This window comes from Cupressus sempervirens, chromosome 3 (assembly GCF_028749045.1).
Source record: "Cupressus sempervirens isolate cs-2001-9-10 chromosome 3, ASM2874904v1, whole genome shotgun sequence".
Lineage (NCBI taxonomy): Eukaryota > Viridiplantae > Streptophyta > Pinopsida > Cupressales > Cupressaceae > Cupressus > Cupressus sempervirens.
In genome coordinates this window covers 276609336-276630332 of record NC_143120.1, presented here as the reverse complement: position 1 = coordinate 276630332, position 20997 = coordinate 276609336, and positions in this window count along the sequence as shown.

The following is a 20997-nucleotide window of genomic DNA, read 5'->3' as shown; positions in this document are numbered from 1 at the left end:
GATTCATGGGTTTTAGATTCTAGTGCTTCATCTCATGCTACAACTCATAGAGGTTATTTCATTGATTATGTCCAAGGGGATTTTGGACTTGTTTATTTGAGGGATAATGAACCCTATCAAATTCTTGGAAAGGAAAAGTTAAGATTAAGTTGTAGAATGGGAATCATTGGCTACTACATGAGGTAAGACATGTTTCAATGCTGAGTAGGAATTTAATTTCAGCAAGGCAACTCAGTGATGAGGGTTGTGTAGTTACTTTTAATGATAAAAATTGGAAGGTTTCAAAAGGTTCCCTTATAGTAGAAAAAGGTGTGAAAGTAGGGAGCTTATATCTTTGTACAGGTCATATTGTTCTTTCTACTTTAAGTGTTTTAGAGAAAAAATAAATGTTCAGGAATAGTTGTTGCGGTTGAGCAAGGAGAACAAATAGTTGCTATAGATTCCGATACAGCATTGTGGCACTATAGACATGGGCACATGAGTGAGAAAGGTATGAAAGTACTTCATTCAAAGAAGGTTTTACCAGGTCTAAAATGTCTTCATAAGGATTTCTATGAAAGTTGTGTCTATGAAAAACAAAAGAGAGTGAGTTTTGTGAAGATTGGGAAGGAGACTAGAAAAGTATGGGTTTATTTCCTTAGACAAAAATTTAATGTATTTAAACTTTTAAGAAATAGAAATGCTTGGTTGAAAATGAGACTAGTAAGAAATTAAAATGTCTTAGATCTAATAATAGTGGTGAGTATTGTAGTTATAAATTTAAAGATTATTACTCTACTCATGGTATTCATAGACAAAAAATTGTTCCAAGGACTCCACAGGAAAATGGAGGCACTAAATGCATGAGCAAGACTATAATGAAGCGTACAAGGAGCATGAGGTTGCATGTTGGGTTTCCCTTACACATGTGGGTGGAGGGTGTCAATACTAATATATATTTGATTAATAGAGGTCCCTCTACTCCTTTGGGTTGTGGTATTCTAGAGGAAGCATGGACTAGTAAGAAGTTGAGTTATTCTTTTTTCAAAACCTATGATTGTGAAGCATTTGCTCATATAGATTCTGAAAATAAAACCAACTTGAAAGCTAAGTAAAAAAAAAAGTGTATTTTCTACATATGGCATTAATGAATTTGGATATAGGCTTTGGGAATTTGAAAATCATAAAATTGTAAGAAGCAAGGATGTCATATTCAATGAGAAAGTTTTGTACAAAGATCTATTGTAGCAACATGAGAAGAAAGAAGATGATTATATAGTGCTAAATGATACTTCAAAAGATGATGTTCCAGCCATTCCTCATGATGTGCAACAATAAATACCACACACACTAATGAATGTTAGACAGTTAACAAGGCTAATTAGACCTCTAGAAAGATTTTCTCCCTTTTTGTATTCTATTTTACTAACAGATATTGGTGAACCTGAATGTTATGATGAAGCTATGTAGGTGGATACTAATATTCAGTGGGAGTTTTCAATGAAAGAGAAAATAGACTCTTTGCTAAAAAGTAAGACATGGGATTTGTGCAAGTTGCTTGTAGGTAAAAGGGATTTATAGAATAAGTGGGATTATAGCTTAAAATAAGAGGATGGAGGTAAGAAAAGATTCAAAGCCAGGTTAGTTGTAAAGGGATTTACATAGAAAAAGTGCATTGATTTTGATGAGATATTTTCTCCTATTATTAAGATGACTTCTATAAATATCATTTTAAGTATTGTGGCTATTGAAAATTTGCATTTAGAGCAACTTGACATTAAAAAAACTTTCCTTTATGCTAATTTGGATGAAGAGATATATATGGCTTAGCCACAGGGATCTAAGGTCAAAGGTAAGGAGAGCTTGGTGTGCAAATTGAGGAAAAGTTTATATGGCTTGAAGCAAGCACCTCGGCAATGGTATCTAAAATTTGATAGTTTTATGCATGAGAATGGATATAGCAGGTGTCATTTAGATCATTGTATTTACTTTAAGAGGTTGGATGATGAAAGTTGCATGATTTATATTTATATGTTGATGATATGCTTGTAGCTGGGTCTAACATGGATCAAATTAAGGGGCTGAAATGCTAGTTGGAACATGCATTTGCTATGAAGGATTTGGGGGTAGAAAAAAAAATCCTTGGTATGAAGATTTGTAGAGATAGGAAGAATAGGAAATTGATACTATCTCAAGATGATTATGTTGAGAAGGTGTTGCAATGTTTCTCTATGGAGAATGCTAAAGCTCTCAGCAGACCTTTACCTCATCATTTGAAATTGACTAAGGAGATGTGTCCCAAGACACAAAAAGAGGATGATAAGATGTCAAAGGTACCCTATGCTTCAGCTAGAGGATGTTTGATGTATGATATGGTATGTACTAGGCTAGATATTGCACATGTAGTGGGAGTTGTTAGTAGGTATATGAGTCATCTAGGAATTGAGCATTGGAATGCAAATAAATGGATTCTCATATATCTGAGAGGAACATCCAATAAATGTTTACACTTTGGAGCCTCTACTACTAATTTAAAGGGCTATGTTAACTTAGATTTGGTAGGAGACATTGATACTAGGTAGAGTACTATAGGTTATGTCTTTACTATTAGTGGGGCAGCAATGAGCCGGGTTTCTAGGTTACAAAAAGTTAATATTTTATCCACTAAAAAGAGAGCCAAGGAGATGATATGGCTTTAGTTCTTCTTGGAAGAATTTGGACACTCTCAAAAGCATAATTATTTTTTTACAGATAGTTAGAATGCCATTCATCTTGCAAAGAATTTAGCTATGTATTCAAAGACCAAACACATATGGTTGTAGTACCATTTCATTTGGTTAATTTTGGATGATGGATAGTTAAAGCTGGACAAGATACATACAGATGAAAATCTAGTAGATATGTTTATGAAGGTAGTAACAAGGGAGAATTTGAACTCCTCTTTAGCTTCAATTGACCTTCTAGATTGAACTTGAATAAAAGCACAGTAGAGTCCAAGGTTGTTTGATCTAGTGGGAACCTCATGGAGTAGCCACATATCTACATGGTTAGTCTCCAAGTGGGATATTTTGTTTAGCGTGGAGCTTGATCAGTCCCCAAGTGGGAGATTTTTAGTTTGTGGTGACTGATTAGGGAAGTATTTGTCATGTCCCCTTTTCAAATAATTAAAAAAAGAAAATCTTTGCTAAGGGAGGCAGGCCCAAGAAAGTGAAGTTTCGGAAAAAGGGAGTTAATCTTTGGAAACCGTTGGACTAATAAATGAAAATTATTATTAAAATAAGTTTCATTAACCTCTCTTGGACGTGAGTTACAGTTATGCCCTCTTTTAAGGGGTTTGGAGGCATTTTGGGCTCATTCCAGAACTTGATTTTTGCTCATTCTTTGTTATTCTTCAGAGGCTGCCAAACCTATGGAGAAGGAGACCCAAGAACGGGAGTTTGCAGGTTTCCAGGAAGGCTAAGGATGGGAGTTTGAAGCCATTCCATGTGCATGCTCATACAGAGTTTGCCTTTGTGCTGAACAGTGCAGATTTGTGAGTTTCCGGGTGTATTTTTGTAAGAGTTTGGTGTTTCCGGTTGAGTATTTCATATCAATTTTGGTTGCTGCTGTATTTTAGACTTTAAGCTGTTAAAATAGAGCTGAATATATATATTGGGATGTGATTAAACTTCTGAGATAGATTATTAGTGTTCTTGTGGTGTTTCCGGGCATATTTTGTGCTATTTCGGGAGCCCGATGAGCATAGTTTTGGTCCTACATTTTCAAGCTGTTGTGTAAAGGCTATACGGATCTGGAAATGTCAATTTGTAGGCTGTTATGCTGCTGAAATTTCTGTAAAAATTTCCATTTTCAGATTCATTAATAATTTGTGAAGTTGTGAAGCTTTTAGCACTATTTTCAACATACCCGATTTGGGGTTTCTTGAGGAATTTGGTGGATCTTTGAGATATTAGCTGTTTGATTTTAAAGATCTGATTAGAGGTTGAAAATATCATGAAAAATCAGAAAAGGGACATTTCAGTATTGTACATACTCCATAATTTTGGGCCCTATTTTATTAGTATTTTGGGCTGACATGTAATTATTAATTATAACCCTAAAGCAGTAAAAATACTTGTATAAAAGGGCTTAAAATTAGGGATTGTTTCATTGTGGTGATGCCAACATTGGTCCTTGTGGTGGTATTGAGCTATAAGGGATTATGGATTGTAATCAAGTTGTAATCATTGGATCATAATAATATCACACTTGTTGTTTGCTAGATGTAGCCTAGGGATTGGGTGAACCATGTTAAATCTTGGTGTCTTGTGTTATTTTTTGTGAGATCTATTATTTTCTAATTTTTTTTACATTTTCATGTAATTGTTATTACTATTCATGGTTTAATCCTAACAAGTGCTCCTTTTATACACTATATAACTCAACCTTTCTCTAGGTTTTCTTGTTATCTTTTATTTTCAAATCCTCTTCATTAATCAATCAATCAATAGAAATCAAACCAAAGTAAGTAATTATCTCACCAACAAGTAGTAGGTTTGACATCAGTGAAAAAATAATGATCGTTCAATGATAGGTTTCATCAATCTTCTTCCCTTCAACAATCTCCTTTCAACATTCTCCCTCTTTGGCATTGATGGAAAACCAATACCAATAAAAATACCAAAAACAACTTTATACCTTTTATTGAAATCTCTCCCTTTATCAATATGTCCACCTTTCTAGATCACTTCCTCATCCCTTCTCTAATTTGATTTCTTTGATATCTCCTTGATCTCTTATATCTCCCTCTTACTTGAATATTCTTAGTAAACTCTCCTAGTAAACTCTTCCTCTTTGACAACAATGCCAAATACTTAGCATCTATACATGCAAATATAATCTATTTACGTTCTCCTTTCACCTTGCATGTGACTGTAAATCTTCTATTTCAGCTCCTTCTTTACTTTAGGCAAATCCTATAGTAAGACCCATTGCATCATGTTGAAAAATATGCCATTCAATATTAGTTGATGCAAAGCACTACTCTTGCTTTTCAAGTAAATAGGGACATCGCCCATAGTTTACCTCTAAGATATTCATGTGCCTCCTTAAGTAAAGCTTTTATGAATAGGTCAGCTATCTATTCTTTTGTACTCACATATTCCATTCTCACTTCTTTTTCTTGAACCAACTCTCTCAAGCAATGATACTTTATTGCAATGTGCTTTGTCTTTCTATGCATCACATGATTTTTAGATATGTTTATTGCACTTGTAATGTCATAGTAGAATACCATAGATTTAACAATTTCCTCCTTCATTCCTTTGAGTAACTATTTAATCCATACCACATTTGTGCAATTCACTACAACAATGACATATTCAGCTTCAACAGCATATTGTGATATAAAGTTTTTTTTCTTGCTAGTCCAAGAGACTAATATTTTTCCTTAAAAAAAAAATTCCCCTCCACTTGTACTCTTTCTTTCATCAATATTTACAGCCAAATCAACATTTGTATAGGCTCTCAATTCAAACTTCTCATTTTTCTTGTAGTATAGATGATAATCGTCTATGCCTTTCAGATATCTCATGGATCTTTTAATAAACATTATATGATTCTCCTTAGGATTTGCAAAAAAACATGCAACAATCCCAACAACTAATGCAATGGTGGATCTTCTATGAACTACATATTGCAATTTCCTAATCATAGACCTCTAAAATGCTTGTTTTACTTCAATAGAATTATCAATTTTTGGATAATTTGTGTCATGTCAACATAGGAGTGCTAATTGGTATTGAATCCTCCATAACAAAAGTTTTCAAGATTTCCTTCACATACTTGGACTAAGTGATGTAAATACCATAATTCATCTTATAGGGTTGCAATCCAATAGAGAACTCTATTTCTCTAAACATATGCATTGCAAAGTCTTTCATCATTTCATTTGCAAATGTCTTACACAATGCATTTTTTCCTTCAAATATGATATCATCAACAAATATTGTAGCTAGCAAAATTCCTTTACCTCCTTTTGTCTTCAAGTATAGATTGTTGTTGTCATCAATCTCCTCAAAACCAATATTCACAATATAGTTATGAAGTCTTTCGTACCATGCTCTAGGAGCTTTCTTTAAACCATATAAAGCTTGGTGTAATCTACATATCATGTTCTTATTTTTTGGATCAACAAATCCTTCAAGTTGTTCTATTTAAACCTCATCTTCTAGTATACCATTTAGAAATGCTGACTTAACATTGTTGTGATACACTTTAAAACCTTTGTATGTAGAGTAAGCAAGAAAATTTCTTACTCCTTCAAATCTTGCAACTGGGGCAAATGTCTCTCCATAGTTAATTCCCTCTTCTTGTGCATATCCTTTGTAAACTAACCTTGCATTATTCCTTGTTACTTCACCATTCTCATCTAGTTTTTTTTTTGTACACCCACTTGGTTCCAATCATATTCATGATTTTAGGTCTGGGTCCTAGAGTCCATGTTTTTTTCTTCTCAATCTTCTCAATCTCTTCTTTCATGGCTTTATTGCAGTCTTCATTCTCTAATACATCCTTCATTGACTTAGGGTCATGAATGCTAAACAAACATGTGTCATTTCTCAACCTATTCCTTGTCTTTGGTCTATCTTCTTTATCTCCAATAATTTGTTCAACAAGGTGATGTCTTCTAACATACTTTGATAGCCTTGGCTCTATTCTCCTTTATTCCATTCCAAATTCACTATGTACCTCACTATCAGATAATGTAAGATGATCCTAGTATCAGAATGTACCTCAACTTTTGATTTCAACTTAGCTCTTGATTACAACTTAGCTTCTAAATGCAACTTGACATCTATTGTATGTGACTCAACAACCACTAATTTGTGTTGATTAACAACTTGATTTGTAGAATTATCAACCTCATAAGACATGCCTACATCGAAGTATATAAAGGTTCTATAATTTTCAAGTTCCTTCTTTGGCTCATCTTCATGTACTTTTGTATATTCATTGAACTTTACATTTTCACTTTTGACAACTTTGTTAGTATTAGTATATAAACACTTATAATCTTTACTTCTTGTGGAATAAACTAGGAGTATACCTTCTTAACTTTTTTCATCAATTTTGCCATTTCTGTTGTCCTTAAGAATGTAACACTTTCTTCCAAATACCTTAAAATAATTGACATTAGGTGGGTATTCATACCATAATTCCAAAGGTGTGGAATTTTTACCTTTCTTGACTTGTACTTAGTTCATGGTATAGATAGTTGTACTGATAGCTTCTCTCCAATATTTTAAAGTAGCATTCTTCTCCATCATGAGTGCTCTAGAACAATCCATTACATATATGTTCCTTCTCTTAGCAATCCCATTTTGTGGAGGGGTCCTAAGTGCAGAAGTTTGTCTCTTGATTCCTCTATCATTATAGAAGTTTTCAAACTCATTTCATGTAAACTCTCTACCTCTGTTAGATCTTAGACATTTCAAGATCTTGCTAGTTTCCTTTTCAACTCTTACAGATACTAGTTAAATAAAAGAAATGCATCAGATTTTTCTTTTCAAAACATTACCATCATCATTCTAAAGTAATCATCAACAAATAGGATAATTTAATTGTCACCTTTGTAGCTTACCACATCAATTGGTCCACATAAATTAGTATGAACTAATTCTAGAATTTCATTTGAAGTATGAGTCTTACTTTTAAAACTAGACTTTGTCATCTTGCCTAACTAAAATTGTTTGCAAATTACATTATCAAGTTTCATCAGTTTTGGCAAATCTCTGACTCTTTTTGTCTTACTAATTCTAACCAAATTATCAAAATTTACATGACATAACCTCTTATGCCATAGCCACACATCATGAAGTTGTAAAACAAGACAAGTAGCATCATTCATGTTAAGATAAAATTGATTACCTCTAGTACGATCTCCCCTTCCAATCAGTTTTCCATTAGTGTCATAGATCTTAGTGTTTCTATTATCAAATTCAAATTTTCAACTTGAATTGTTCAATTGTGACACACTTAATAGATTATAGTTAAGTCCTTCCACATAGTAAGAATTATCACACATTATATTGTATCATCTTAACATTGAAACACTTTCATCTTGATAGGTTTAGCACCCTCTTTTAGTATATTTATCATGATATATTTTCATTTAGGATGAATACTGCACTTGATTCCTTCATTCTAGGTGAAAATAGGTTAGGATCTCAAAGATTGTCCTTAATTTCCCTCCTCCATGACTCTATTTTCTAGGTAGGACATACACATAGATCCTCCTAGCCTTTATCATATTCATCATAGGATTTTGTGCCTATTCCTAACATTCTTTTATATTTTGATATCATTTCTAGGTCATCGAGCATCCTTGAGACCTCCTATTTTCTATTTTGGTTTGATCTAGACATCTAGGCCAAGGTCAAGGTCCACCAAGTCCACCCTAACCTAGGCCAAGGTTGAATAGGTCAACCCTAACCAAGGGAAAGGTTGAGCTTGACCCTAACCCAAGGCAAGGTTGAGCTTGACCTTGACCTAGGCCAAGGTCAAGGTCATCCTTGACCCTCTTCAGGATTGGATCCCACTTTTAAAATTTTGGTCCTAAAGGGCCTAGAAATTAATATTGGGCCTTTGGATTGGAATGTGAAAGGGTTTTAAGTTGAAATTCATTTGTTTATTTTCCCTCCTTGGTTATTATGATTGGACCATAGTTTGAGGTGAAATTTGAATTATGGGTCCTCGCATTACTCTAGAAGCCTCATCTTGAAGCCTCTATATAAAGACTCTCATTTGCATTCATTTACAACTAGAACAAGAATTAATGAAAAGTATGTAAGTGATGGTGAAATGTAGATGCAAGATTGCAAGAGGATGATATAGAAGATCAAGCCATTGTTGATATCAAGCATTCTGTGAATACATCATTGTGAAGATTTCTTTGGAGCAAGAGAGATCATATCTTTCTTGATCTGCCATTATCAATATTCAAGCATTCAAAGATCCAATCATGGGGTAGCAATTTTCGATTATGAGTTAAGTTAGAGTACTTTAGCCTTGGGGGCTTGGTATGCTTTCTTATCTTATTCAAATATATGCATTGGTCTCTCATACATATTCATGCAAGGGTTTGAATGTAGTGGATTAGATCTTGGCATTACACATTCAATACAAACAAATTCTACTATATCTAGTTATTCATGGAGGTGGAAACCACCAAAATAGGGGTTTAAGTAAGGTAAAACCCTATATAAAAACCCCAAAAACCCTATTTTTAGATATATACAGCTATCATTTCAAAGATCAAAGTAGAGATTTGGATACCCTTTCTAAAAAAACTATGAGATTCATGAGCATAATTTTCATTGGAGTAGTGCAAGTCAATGTCAACCTATTGGGGCACAATTGTGCTTGGGGTAAGATCATGCCCTACTATCTAGGTCAATATTTACCTACCTTCAGAAGGATAAAAAATTTCTTGGTTTTCTTCGTCTTGATATTTCTGGTCTAAAACAAATCACAAAATTTCCAAAAACCATTCACAGGCATTAGGAGATAGCTATTTCCAGATTAGCTCCATTACAAGGTATGTATCTTATTTCTTCTAATTGCAAGCATTTCCATTACTTATTCCATATCAACTTAAAAATTATGAATGAGTAGTGGTGAATGTTAGAGGCATTGTTAAAGAAATATTTTTACACTATTTATTCTAGTGAACCTAACATGAAATAAAATATTTGGAAAGTATAGGAACAAAACAACAACGAACTCACCTTAGGAAGTGACCGTCCAGTAGCCAGGCACTATCTTAGAAGCTCATTGTGTGTCACTCAAATTTCTTCTCTCCTCAGCATCTTGCATCCTCTTTTCAAATCTACAATAAGTAAGAAAGAGTAAGTAGGACTTTCTTTTCATTATTCAGAGTTAAAATATAGGGTTTCTTTTAGGGTTTACTCATGGTAAACTTGGATTGTCCTTTTTATGCATTTAGATAGACATCCACTCTTTTCATCATAACATATGTTTAGTAACTCTGTTTTTAGTGTCATCAGTTGTGTGGGAATCATGATTCAAATATCTACCTCCTGGAATTAGTTTAGCAAGGGAAGGAATCCTTGTAATAGGTTTAAGAAAGAGATATTCAACAAATTGCATATCTAGTATATAGATTTATTCCTTTCATCCCATTTCACCCTTCAAAAGAGAAAGTTGAAAAATAGGGGCCTTAAGGGGCTTTAAAAACTTCTCAAGTGTCATTTAGTAAGCTTTAGGTGATTTATGAATTTTTATAAACCTTGTGTGTTGCAGGTTCTAATAGTTTTTTGCAGGATCTCTACATCAAGGACTTGGCTATATCCTTTTTATTTATTATGATGTTTTCTTACTTTAGCTCAAGCATATTCACATAGTGTTATATCTAAGCTAAAGTAGGAGATAAAAGTATCATCTTAAATGGAAGAACTTCCATCTTAATAGGTTTAGCACCCTCTTTTAGTACATTTATCATTATAGATTTTCATTTAGGATGGATTATGCACTTGATTCCTTTACCCTAGGTGAAATTAGGGTTAGGATCTCAAAGATTCCCCTTAATTTGCCTCCTTTATGACATTATTTTCTAGGTAGGAATTAGGCAAAGGTCCTCCTAGCCTTCATCATATTCATCATTGGATTTTGTTCCTATTCCTAGCATTTTTTCATGTTTTGATATCATTTCTAGGTCTTTGGGCATCCTTGGGACTACTTGTTTCCTTTTCTAGTTCAACCTAGACCCCCTAGGTCAAGGTCAAGGTTGATCAAGTTGACCCTGACCTAGGGAAAGGTCAACTAGGTTAGCCCTAACCTAGGGCAAGGTTGAAGTCTACCCTAAACTAGGGAAAGTTCAAATAGGTCAACCCAAACCTAGGGCAAGGTCAAGGTCATCCCTGACCTAGGTTAGGGTCAAGGTTGTCCTTGACCCTTTTTGGGATTTGATCCCCTTTTTCAAATTTTGGTCCCAAAAGGCCCCTTTAGATCTGAATGTGAAAGGGTTTTAATTTGAAATTCATTTATTTCTATTCCCTCCTTAGTTGGTTATTTTGATTGCACCATAATCCAAGGAGAAATTTGAACTATGGGTCCTCACATTACTATAGAAGCCTCACCTTTAAGCCTATATATAAAGACTCCCACTTGCATTTATTTACAACTAGAACAAGAAGTCATGAGAAGCATGCAAGTTATGGTAGAATGAAGATGCAATATCACAAGAGGATGATATAGAATATCAAGGCATTGTTGATATCAATTATTTTTGTGACCACACCATTGTGAACATCTATTTGAAGCAAGAGATATCCTATCTTCCTTGATCCACCATTATTATATTCAAGCATTCAATGATACAATCATGGGGTAACAATTCTAGATTATGAGTTTGGTTAGAGTATTTTAGCCTTGGGGGCTTGGTATGCTTTCTTATCTTTTTCTAATATATGCATTACTTTCTCATACATATTGATGCTAGGGTTTGAATCTAGTGGATTAGATCTTCACATTACACATTCAATACACATGTATATTCTACTATATTCGGCTATTTGTGAAGGTGGAAATCACGAAAACTAGAGTTTAACTAAGGCAACACCCTATATAGCCACCCCAAAAAATCTATTTTTAGATATATGCAAATGTTTTCTTGAAGATTGGAGTACAAATATTGATACCCTTTCAGGAAAAATTCTGAGATTTGTGAAAAGAGTTTTCATCAGAGTAGTGCAAGTCAGGGTCAACTTTTTGGGGCACAATTATGCCCTAGGGTAAGATTGTATCTTGCTGTCTAGGTCAACATTGACCTACCTTAAGAACGATAAAAGTTTTCTTGGTTTTCTTCATCTCAATATTTCTAGTCTATTGTAGAATTTCCAAAAACTATTCATAAACATCAAAAAATAGGTATTTCCAGATTAGTTCCATTATTAGGTATGTATCTTATTTTGTCTAATTTCAAGCATTTCTATTACTTATTCCATATTACCTTTAAAATTATAAATGAATAGTAGTGAATGTTAAAGACATTGTTAAATATCCATTTTTTACAATATTCATTTTGGTGAACCTGACATCAAATCAAATGACCTAACATCAAATCAAATATTTGGAAAGTAGAGGAACAAAAAATTAACAAACTCACCTTAGGAAGTGACCATTCGATAGCCAAGCACTGTCTCAGAAGCACCATGTGTGTCACTTGAAGTTCTACTCTCCTCGGCATATTGCTTCTTCTTTTTGATTCTATAATAGGTAAGAATGAGTAAGCATGACTTCCTTTTCATTATTCATAGTTAAAATTTAAGGTTTCTTTTAGGGTTTACTCATGGTAAACTCAAATTCCCCTTCTTATGCATTTAGATAGACATCCACTCTTTTTATCATAACATATGTTCAGTAACTTTGTTTTTAGTGTTATTAGTGGTGTGGGAATCATGATTCAAATATCTACCTCCTGGAATTAGTTTAGCAAGGTAAGGAATCCTTCTAATAGGTTTAAGAAAGAGATATTCAACAAATTGCATATCTAGTATATAGATTTATTCCTTTCATCCTGTTTCACCCTTCAAAAGAGAAAGTTGAAAAACAGGGGCCCTAAGGGGCTTTATGCACTTCTCAAGTTTCATTTAGTAAGCTGTAGGTGATTTATGAATTTTTATAAACCTTGTGTGTTGCAGGTTCTAATATTTTTTTGCGGGATCTCTACATCAAGGACTTGGCTATATCTGTTTTATTTATTATGATGTTTTCTTACTTTAGCTTGCATATTCACATAGTATTATATCTAAGCTAAAGTAGTAGATAAAAGTATCATCTTGAATGGAAGAACTTACATCTTGATAGGTTTAGCACCCTCTTTTAGTACATTTATCATTATAGATTTTCATTTAGGATGGATTATGCACTTGATTCCTTTATTCTAAGTGAAATTAGGGTTAGGATCTCGAAGATTCCCCTTAATTTACCTCCTTTATGACTCTATTTTCTAGGTAGGAATTAGGCAAAGGCCCTCCTAGCCTTCATCATATTCATCATTGGATTATGTTCCTATTCCTGGCATTTTGTCATGTTCTGATATCATTTCTAGGTCTTTGGGCATCCTTGGGACTACTTGTTTCCTATTCTAGTTTGATCTAGACCCTTATGTCAAGGTCAAGGTTGATCAAGTTGAGCCTGACCTATGAAAAGGTCAGCTAGGTTAATCCTGACCTAGGGCAAGGTCAAGGTCATCCCTGACCTAGGTTAGGGTCGAGGTTGTCCTTGACCCTTTTTGCGATTTGATCCCCTTTTTCAAATTTTGGTCCCAAAAGACCCCTTTAGATCTGAATGTGAAAGGGTTTTAATTTGAAATTCTTTTATTTCTATTCCCTCCTTAGTTGGTTATTGTCAAGGTCAAGGTCATCCCTAACCTAGGTTAGGGTCGAGGTTGTCCTTGACCCTTTTTGGGATTTGATCCCCTTTTTAAAATTTTGGTCCCAAAAGGCCCCTTTAGATCTGAATGTGAAAGGGTTTTAATTTGAAATTCATTTATTTCTATTCCCTCCTTAGTTGTAATATGATCACAATAAATATTCTTATTATCTGAAGTTGTGAATCCAGATAAAATAAAATGCAGTGCAAGATTTAAATTTATATATATATATATAAAGACACTCACTTCCATTTATTTACAACTAGAACAAGAAGTCATGAGAAGCATGCAAGTGATGGTAAAATGAAGATGCAAGATCGCAAGAGGATGATATAGAAGATCAAGCCATTGTTGATATCAAGTATTTTTGTGAGCACACCATTGTGAACATCTATTCGAAGCAAGAGATATCCTATCTTCCTTGATCCACCATTATCAATATTCAAGCATTTAATGATACAATCATGGGGTAAAAATTCTACATTATGAGTTTGGTTAGAGTACTTTAGCCTTGGGGGCTTGGTATGCTTCCTTATCTTTTTCTAATATATGCATTACTTTCTCATACATATCGATACCAGGGTTTGAATCTAGTGGATTAGATCTTTGCATTACGCATTCAATACACATGTATATTCTACTATATCTAGCTATTCGTGGAGGTGGAAATCACGAAAACTAGAGTTTAACTAAGGAAAAACCCTATATAGCCACCCCAAAAAACCTATTTTTAGATATATGCAGATTTTTTTTGAAGATTGGAGTACAAATATTGATACCCTTTCGGGAAAAATTCTAAGATCTGTGAAAAGAATTTTCATCAGAGTGGTGCAAGTCATGGTCAACTTTTTGGGGCACAATTATGCCCTAGGGTAAGATTGTGCCTCGTTGTCTAGGTCAACATTGACCTACCTTCAGAACATAAAACTTTTCTTGGGTTTCTTCATCTCAATATTTCTAGTCTATTGTAGAATTTCCAAAAACTATTCATAGACATCAGAAAGTTGGTATTTCCATATTAGTTCCATTATTAGGTATGTATCTTATTTTGTCTAATTTCAAGAATTTCTATTACTTATTCCATATTAACTTCAAAATTATAAATGGATAGTGGTGATTGTTAAAGACATTATTAAATATCCATTTTTTACACTATTCATTTTGGTGAAACTAACATGAAATCAAATATTTGGAAAGTGGAGGAACAAAACAATAACAAACTCACCTTAGGAAGTGATCGTAAGATAACCAAGCACTATCTCAGAAGCACCATGTGTGTCTCTTGAAGTTCTACTCTCCTCGACATATTGCTTCTTCTTTTTGAATCTATAATAGGTAAGAATGAGTGAGCATGACTTCCTTTTCATTATTCATAGTTAAAATTTAAGGTTTCTTTTACAGTTTACTCATGGTAAACTTGGATTCCCCTTTTTATGCATTTGGATAGACATCTACTCTTTTCATTAAAACTTGAGTTTGGTAAAAAAAATTTCAGTGTCATAAGTGGTATTGGAATCGTGATTCAGATACCTACCTCCTTGAATTATTTTAGGAAGGGTAGGAGTCATTCTAACTAATTTAAGAAAGATCTTTCCAGCAAATTGCATATCTAGTGTCTAGAGTTATCCTTTTCACCATGTTTCACCCATCAGAAGTGGAAAGCCAAAATAGGGGGGCATAAGGGGCTTTATGCACTTCTCAAGTATGATTTAGTAAGCTTTAGGTGATTTATGGATTTTCATTAACCTTGTGTGTTGTAGGTTCTAACAATTTTTTGAAAGATCTCTACATCAAAGACTTAGTTATAGCCTTTTTATTTATTATGATGTTTTGTTACTTTAGCTTGCATATTCACATAGTCTCATATCTAAACTAAATTGGGGGATAAATGTATCATCTTAAAATTGAAGAACTTCCATCTTGGTAGGTTCAACACCCTCTTTTATTACATTTATCATGATGGATTTGCATTTAGGATTCCTTCATTCTAGGTGAAATTTGGGTTAGGATCTCAATGATTCTCCTTAATTTACCTCCTCTATGACTCTATTTTCTAGGTTGAAATTAGGCATAAGTCTTCCTATCCTTCATCATAATAATCTTAGGATTTTGTGCCTATTCCTAGAATTTTGTCCTATTCTAATATCATTTTTAGCTCTCCAAGCATCCTTGGGACCACCTGTTTTCTTTTATGGCTAGATCTAGACCTCTAGGTCAAAGTCAAGGTCAACTAGATTGACCCTAAGCTATGCAAATGTTGACTAGGTCAACCGTGACCTAGGGCAAGGTCGACTAGGTTGACCCTAACCTAGGGAAAGGTTGAGGTTGTCCTTGACCTAGTTTAGGGTTGAGGTCACCCTTGACTCGCTTTAAGATTTGATTCCATCTTTTAAGTTTTGGTTTTAAAAGGCCCCTTTGGATTTGAATATGGAAGGGTTTTCGTTTGAAATTATTTAATTTATTTTCCCTCAATTTTTTATTATGATTGGATCATAATTCAACACAAAATTAGAATTATGCATCCTCACATTACTCTAGGAGCCTCACCTTGAAGCCTCTATACAAATACTCTCATTTACATTTATTTACAACTAGAATAAGAAGTCATGAGAAGCATGCAAGTGATGGTGAAATGACAATGCAAGATTGAAAGAGGATGATATAGAAGATTAAGCTATTGTTGATATCAAGCATTTTTGTGAACACACCATTGTGAACATCTATTTGGAGGAAGAGAGATCTTATCTTCCTTGATCCACCATTATCAATATTCACGCATTCAAAGATGCAATCATGGGGTAGCAAATCTAGATTATGAGTTTGGTTAGACAACTTTAGCCTTGGGGGCTTGGTATGCTTTCTTATCTTATTCAAATCTATGCATTACTTTCTCATACATATTCATACTAAGGTTTCAATCTAGTGGATTAGATCTTGGCATTACACATTCAACACACATGCATATTATATTATATCTAGATATTTATGGAGGTGGAAATCACCAAAATGAGGGTTTGACTAAGGCAAAACCCTATATAGCCAACCCAAATATCATATTTTTAGATATTTGCAAGTGTTGTTTTGAAGATCAGAGTATAGATTTGGATACCCTTTTTAGAATACTTCTAAGATCTATGAATGAAATTTTCATTGGAGCAATGCAAGTGAAGGCAACTTTTTGGGGCACAATTATTCCCTAGGTCAAGATTGTGCCCCACTATTTGGGTTGAGGTCAACCTACCTTTAGAAGGATACAAGTTTTTTGGGTTTTCTCCATCTCGACATTTCCACGTTGGAATAGATTGCAAAATATCTAGATATTGTTCACAGGCATCAAAAAATAGGCATTTCTAGATTAGTTCGATTATGAGATATGTATCTTAGTTTATCTAATTTCAAGAATTTCTATTAATTATTCCATATCAACTTCAAAATTATAAATGAATACTGGTGAATGTGAGAGGCATTATTAAAGATCCACTTTTACACTATTCAGATCTTATCTATCAATCTTATTGATCCTTTTCCTCTAATTAAACAAGGTGCACCATTACCAAATCAAACACTATTTCTATTGCAATACTCAAGGGTAATGAATGTACTTTTTTCTCCAATCATGTGATGTGAACATCCATTGTCATTGATCCATCTATAACTTTTGATCACATAAGATATCAATTTTGTTGCCTCATCTTCATTAGAATCATCCTTCATAGTGACATAGAAAACTTCATCATCATGATCCTCATATTCACCATTGGATTCTTCTTCAGCAATATAACAAGCCTTCTCTCCCTTGTCCTTGTAGCCTTTGTTACTATCATCATTTCTACCTCTAGATTTGTCTTCATTCTAGCTATTTGACTTATCAAGACATCTTGCTACAATATGACCAACCTCATGACAACTAAAGCATATGATGGGTAATTTACCTTTGTATTTTCTTTTTCCTCTGTGAAATTTCCTAGCCCATAGTGCTTCCAATTTTTCTAGCTCTTCATCATTTGTATCACTATCACTAGTAATAGGTTTGACCTTTTTGTTTTTGTTATCTTTAGATTCTTTTAGTGTCAGCTTAGCTTTGAAAGAACATTTAACTTTTTTAGATTTCAAATTATCAAAATTTGAAAGTTCAAAAGTAGGAAGTCTACCAACTAGTCCTTCAAGGGTCATATTACTACTAGGGGTGCACCTCAGTTCTTGTATAGCAGAGACATTAATAACATAAATAGGCAAAAGGGTTCTCAATACTTTGTTGATCAAAGTCTCATCTTTGATCTATTCATTAGATCCTTGAACTACATTAACAATATCATTGATCCTTGCACAATACAAGACTATAGTCTATCCTTCTTACATTCTCATTTCATCAAATTTTCTTCTTAGGATTTCAACTTTGGCTCTCAACACATTCTTGTCTCCTCCATAGATCATCTATAGGGCATCCCACATCTTCTTAGAAGAATCACATCATTTAATTTAATCAAACTCTTAGTAGCTTAGGGCATATGCAATCTCCAACATTACCTATTTGTGTTCCTTCTTGTGTTTGAATTGTTCAATAGTTGGTGCTCTAGTTGGATAAACATGCTTCGTGGTGATTGGTGATTGTTCATAATCTTGAAGACCTCCTAGATGTAGCTTCATCAAACTTATCCATGTACAAAATTTTTCCTTGTTTAACTTGGGTGCCTCCTTTCTATACATCTTGATCTTTAGCTTTAACTACCTTCAAATTTCTCTCTCAAGAACTTGTGCTCTGATATCAATTGTTGGAATACTTTAGTATAACTAAGAGGGAGGGGGAATCAATTATCCAAGGTCCAAATGTACAAATAAAACTTTTCAATGCTGCAATTTATACTAATGCATCCATTGATCATTCAATATCTTAAACATATGCATACTGTTGTCCTAGGTTAGAGAACTTTGTAGAAATGTAAACATGAAATAACACAAATTCAATCACACATTTTGACACAAGGATTTTATGTGGAAACACAATTTGAGAAAAACCACTAGTAACATACTAAAAATTTTCTCACTTCTAAAGTGACCCTTGTGAAGTGCCAACCCTATTAAAGGTTACAATGCACACTATTAAATGTGACATGGTTAAAGGATTTCAATCACCCTATTAGGAGTGAGCCTTGTTAGAGGACTTTAGAACATTCAATTACAATGTCACCCTATTAAAGAATTTACTAATGACTATTAGGTCAACCATAATCCAAAGGATTTATTCAAACTAATAAAATTGTTAGAAAGTAACAACAAGACTTGAACTGATAACAATAACAACTCAATTGTAGATTACAAATCTCTCTTCCAATCATCCATTCTAGTTGGCATTCATCGTCTTCATCTCTGACAACTTGTTCACCCTTCAAGCATCCATCACCTTCAACCTTCTTTCTGTGTATGCCAATTGTAGACTCTTCTATTTCACCACCATATGAAGCAACACCCTAGACTTCTTGTCTTCCTTAGGTTCTTGCACATAACCCTTTATTGTTTCTAGCCTACTATCTCCTTATATAGAGAATTTAGATCTTTTTTGACTTAACCATAATTGTCCATTCTAGGATTAGGTAAGATTCATTGAATCTTCTCACTTTTCATTTCATCCCCTTCTAGAAGCTTCCTCTTCAATCCTCTTTGAATTTGCCTCAAAATGGTTTATCTTGAATTTAGTGCCACCAGCTCATCATAGAAATCTTCCACATGCTTCAAAAAAATTGAGAAATCAATTTTTTTTGGCTCAGATTTGTTAAATCTTTGATGTAACACATTTTACTAGCATTCAAAAATAACACTCTATTTGTTCATCAAACACTGTGTTTTGGTGCTTAACCAACACTAGGTTTCTCTACATCAACAAGTCTTTATTGGTGCTCAGCACATACTAACTATCTTCACTCAGCACTAACTAGATTTCTCTTTCTATGATCATACCTACTTACTTAAGTCAACTTCCATTTTTTTTTCTCTCTGCCTACACTAACTTTGTTGGCTTGCACTGGTTGCTCAGTCAGGCTTGGTATACACATTTCTTAAGTTAGTCTTCTTATAGTCTTTGCTTAAGTATCCTTTCATTACAACCTTAAGTAGATAAACAATACACTATATCATTAATGTCTTGCTTGGCCTTAGTGCTCTATTATACACCATATAACTCAACCTTTCTCTAGGTTCTCTTCTTATCTTTTCTTTCCAAATCCTCTTCATCAATCAATCAATTGATAACATATAGACCAAAGTAAGAAATTGTCTCACCAACAACAAGTAGTAGGTTTGACATTAGTGAAAAAATAATGATTGTTCCATAATAGGTTTCACCAATCTTCTTCACTTCAACAATTTTCTTTCAATAATTTTGTGTTATTATTTATGTTATGTAAATAAGTAAACTAGAAATTAAATAAAAATAAAAATTAACATCTTCTAAAATAATGGCCAAGACCTCTTCTTGTAAAGAACTTCTAACCCAAGTTGATAACTATCACACATGGAAGACATTGATGACATGACTTCTCTAGTCAAAAGGGTTGTGGTCTTTTTTAGATGTAGCGTGACTAGTTTTATAGAGGCATTTTGAGGTCATGTAGGATAGAAACAAGATGAATGAGGCAATGGGGTTGATTTCTTTATAGATATCTGATAGTCTATAGTTTCATCTTGATGGGTGCAATACCACTCTAGATATATGGACCAAACTTGGTGGCTTGTTTGGTGTAGTGAATGAGTTAAGGGCACTTTAGATCAAGACAAAACTTACCTCTCTCGTATTAGATTCTTTTCGTTCCATTGAGGAATTTTTGATGAAGTTTAAACAACAAAGAGTTTTATTGTAGGTTTCTAAGAAAACCAAGATTGACACTGAGTGCATTTGCTTGACTCTTTCTAAGATTCATGGAAATTTTCAAATTTTTGCTTCTACCTTCTATTCCATGGAAGATTCTTTGGGTAATAGATTTACCATGCCATCCTTTCAATTTTTTTGTGATCGTTTGATTTGAAAGGAAGCTAAGATCTCTTAGAGGCCCACAAACTTATACATTGGTAGCTCGACCATCTTCTGGATGAAGGAGAAGATACATAAATCACATTCTATAGAGTCTCATATTGATTCTAGCCCTCATAGTCCATTAGGGCCACCTCCTCCTACAGGGGTTAAACCAAAGACAAAAAGACCAAAGTGTGTTTATTGTAATAAGCCTAGTCATGATGAGTCATATTGCTATGAGAAGAAGTTAGATGGCTATGTGAAACAAGATTTAGATTTGACTCCTCTCCTTCAAAAGAGCAATATTGATATTCCTTCTACTTCTAATAGATCATCTTAATCATCATCATTTCAGTCAGATGGTAAAGATATAGGAAAGGGTCATGCACTATGTGCAATTGCTACTCCACATTCTACTTGATGGCTACTGAATTTAGGTGCTTCACACCATATGGCATCTTCTCAAGATTTGTTCTCTTCTTTTGAGGCTTCTCCTACTCCACACATTTGTACACTATTATGACTATATGTGGGAAAGGTTCTATTGGCATTGATCATGGCACATTTCATGATGTAC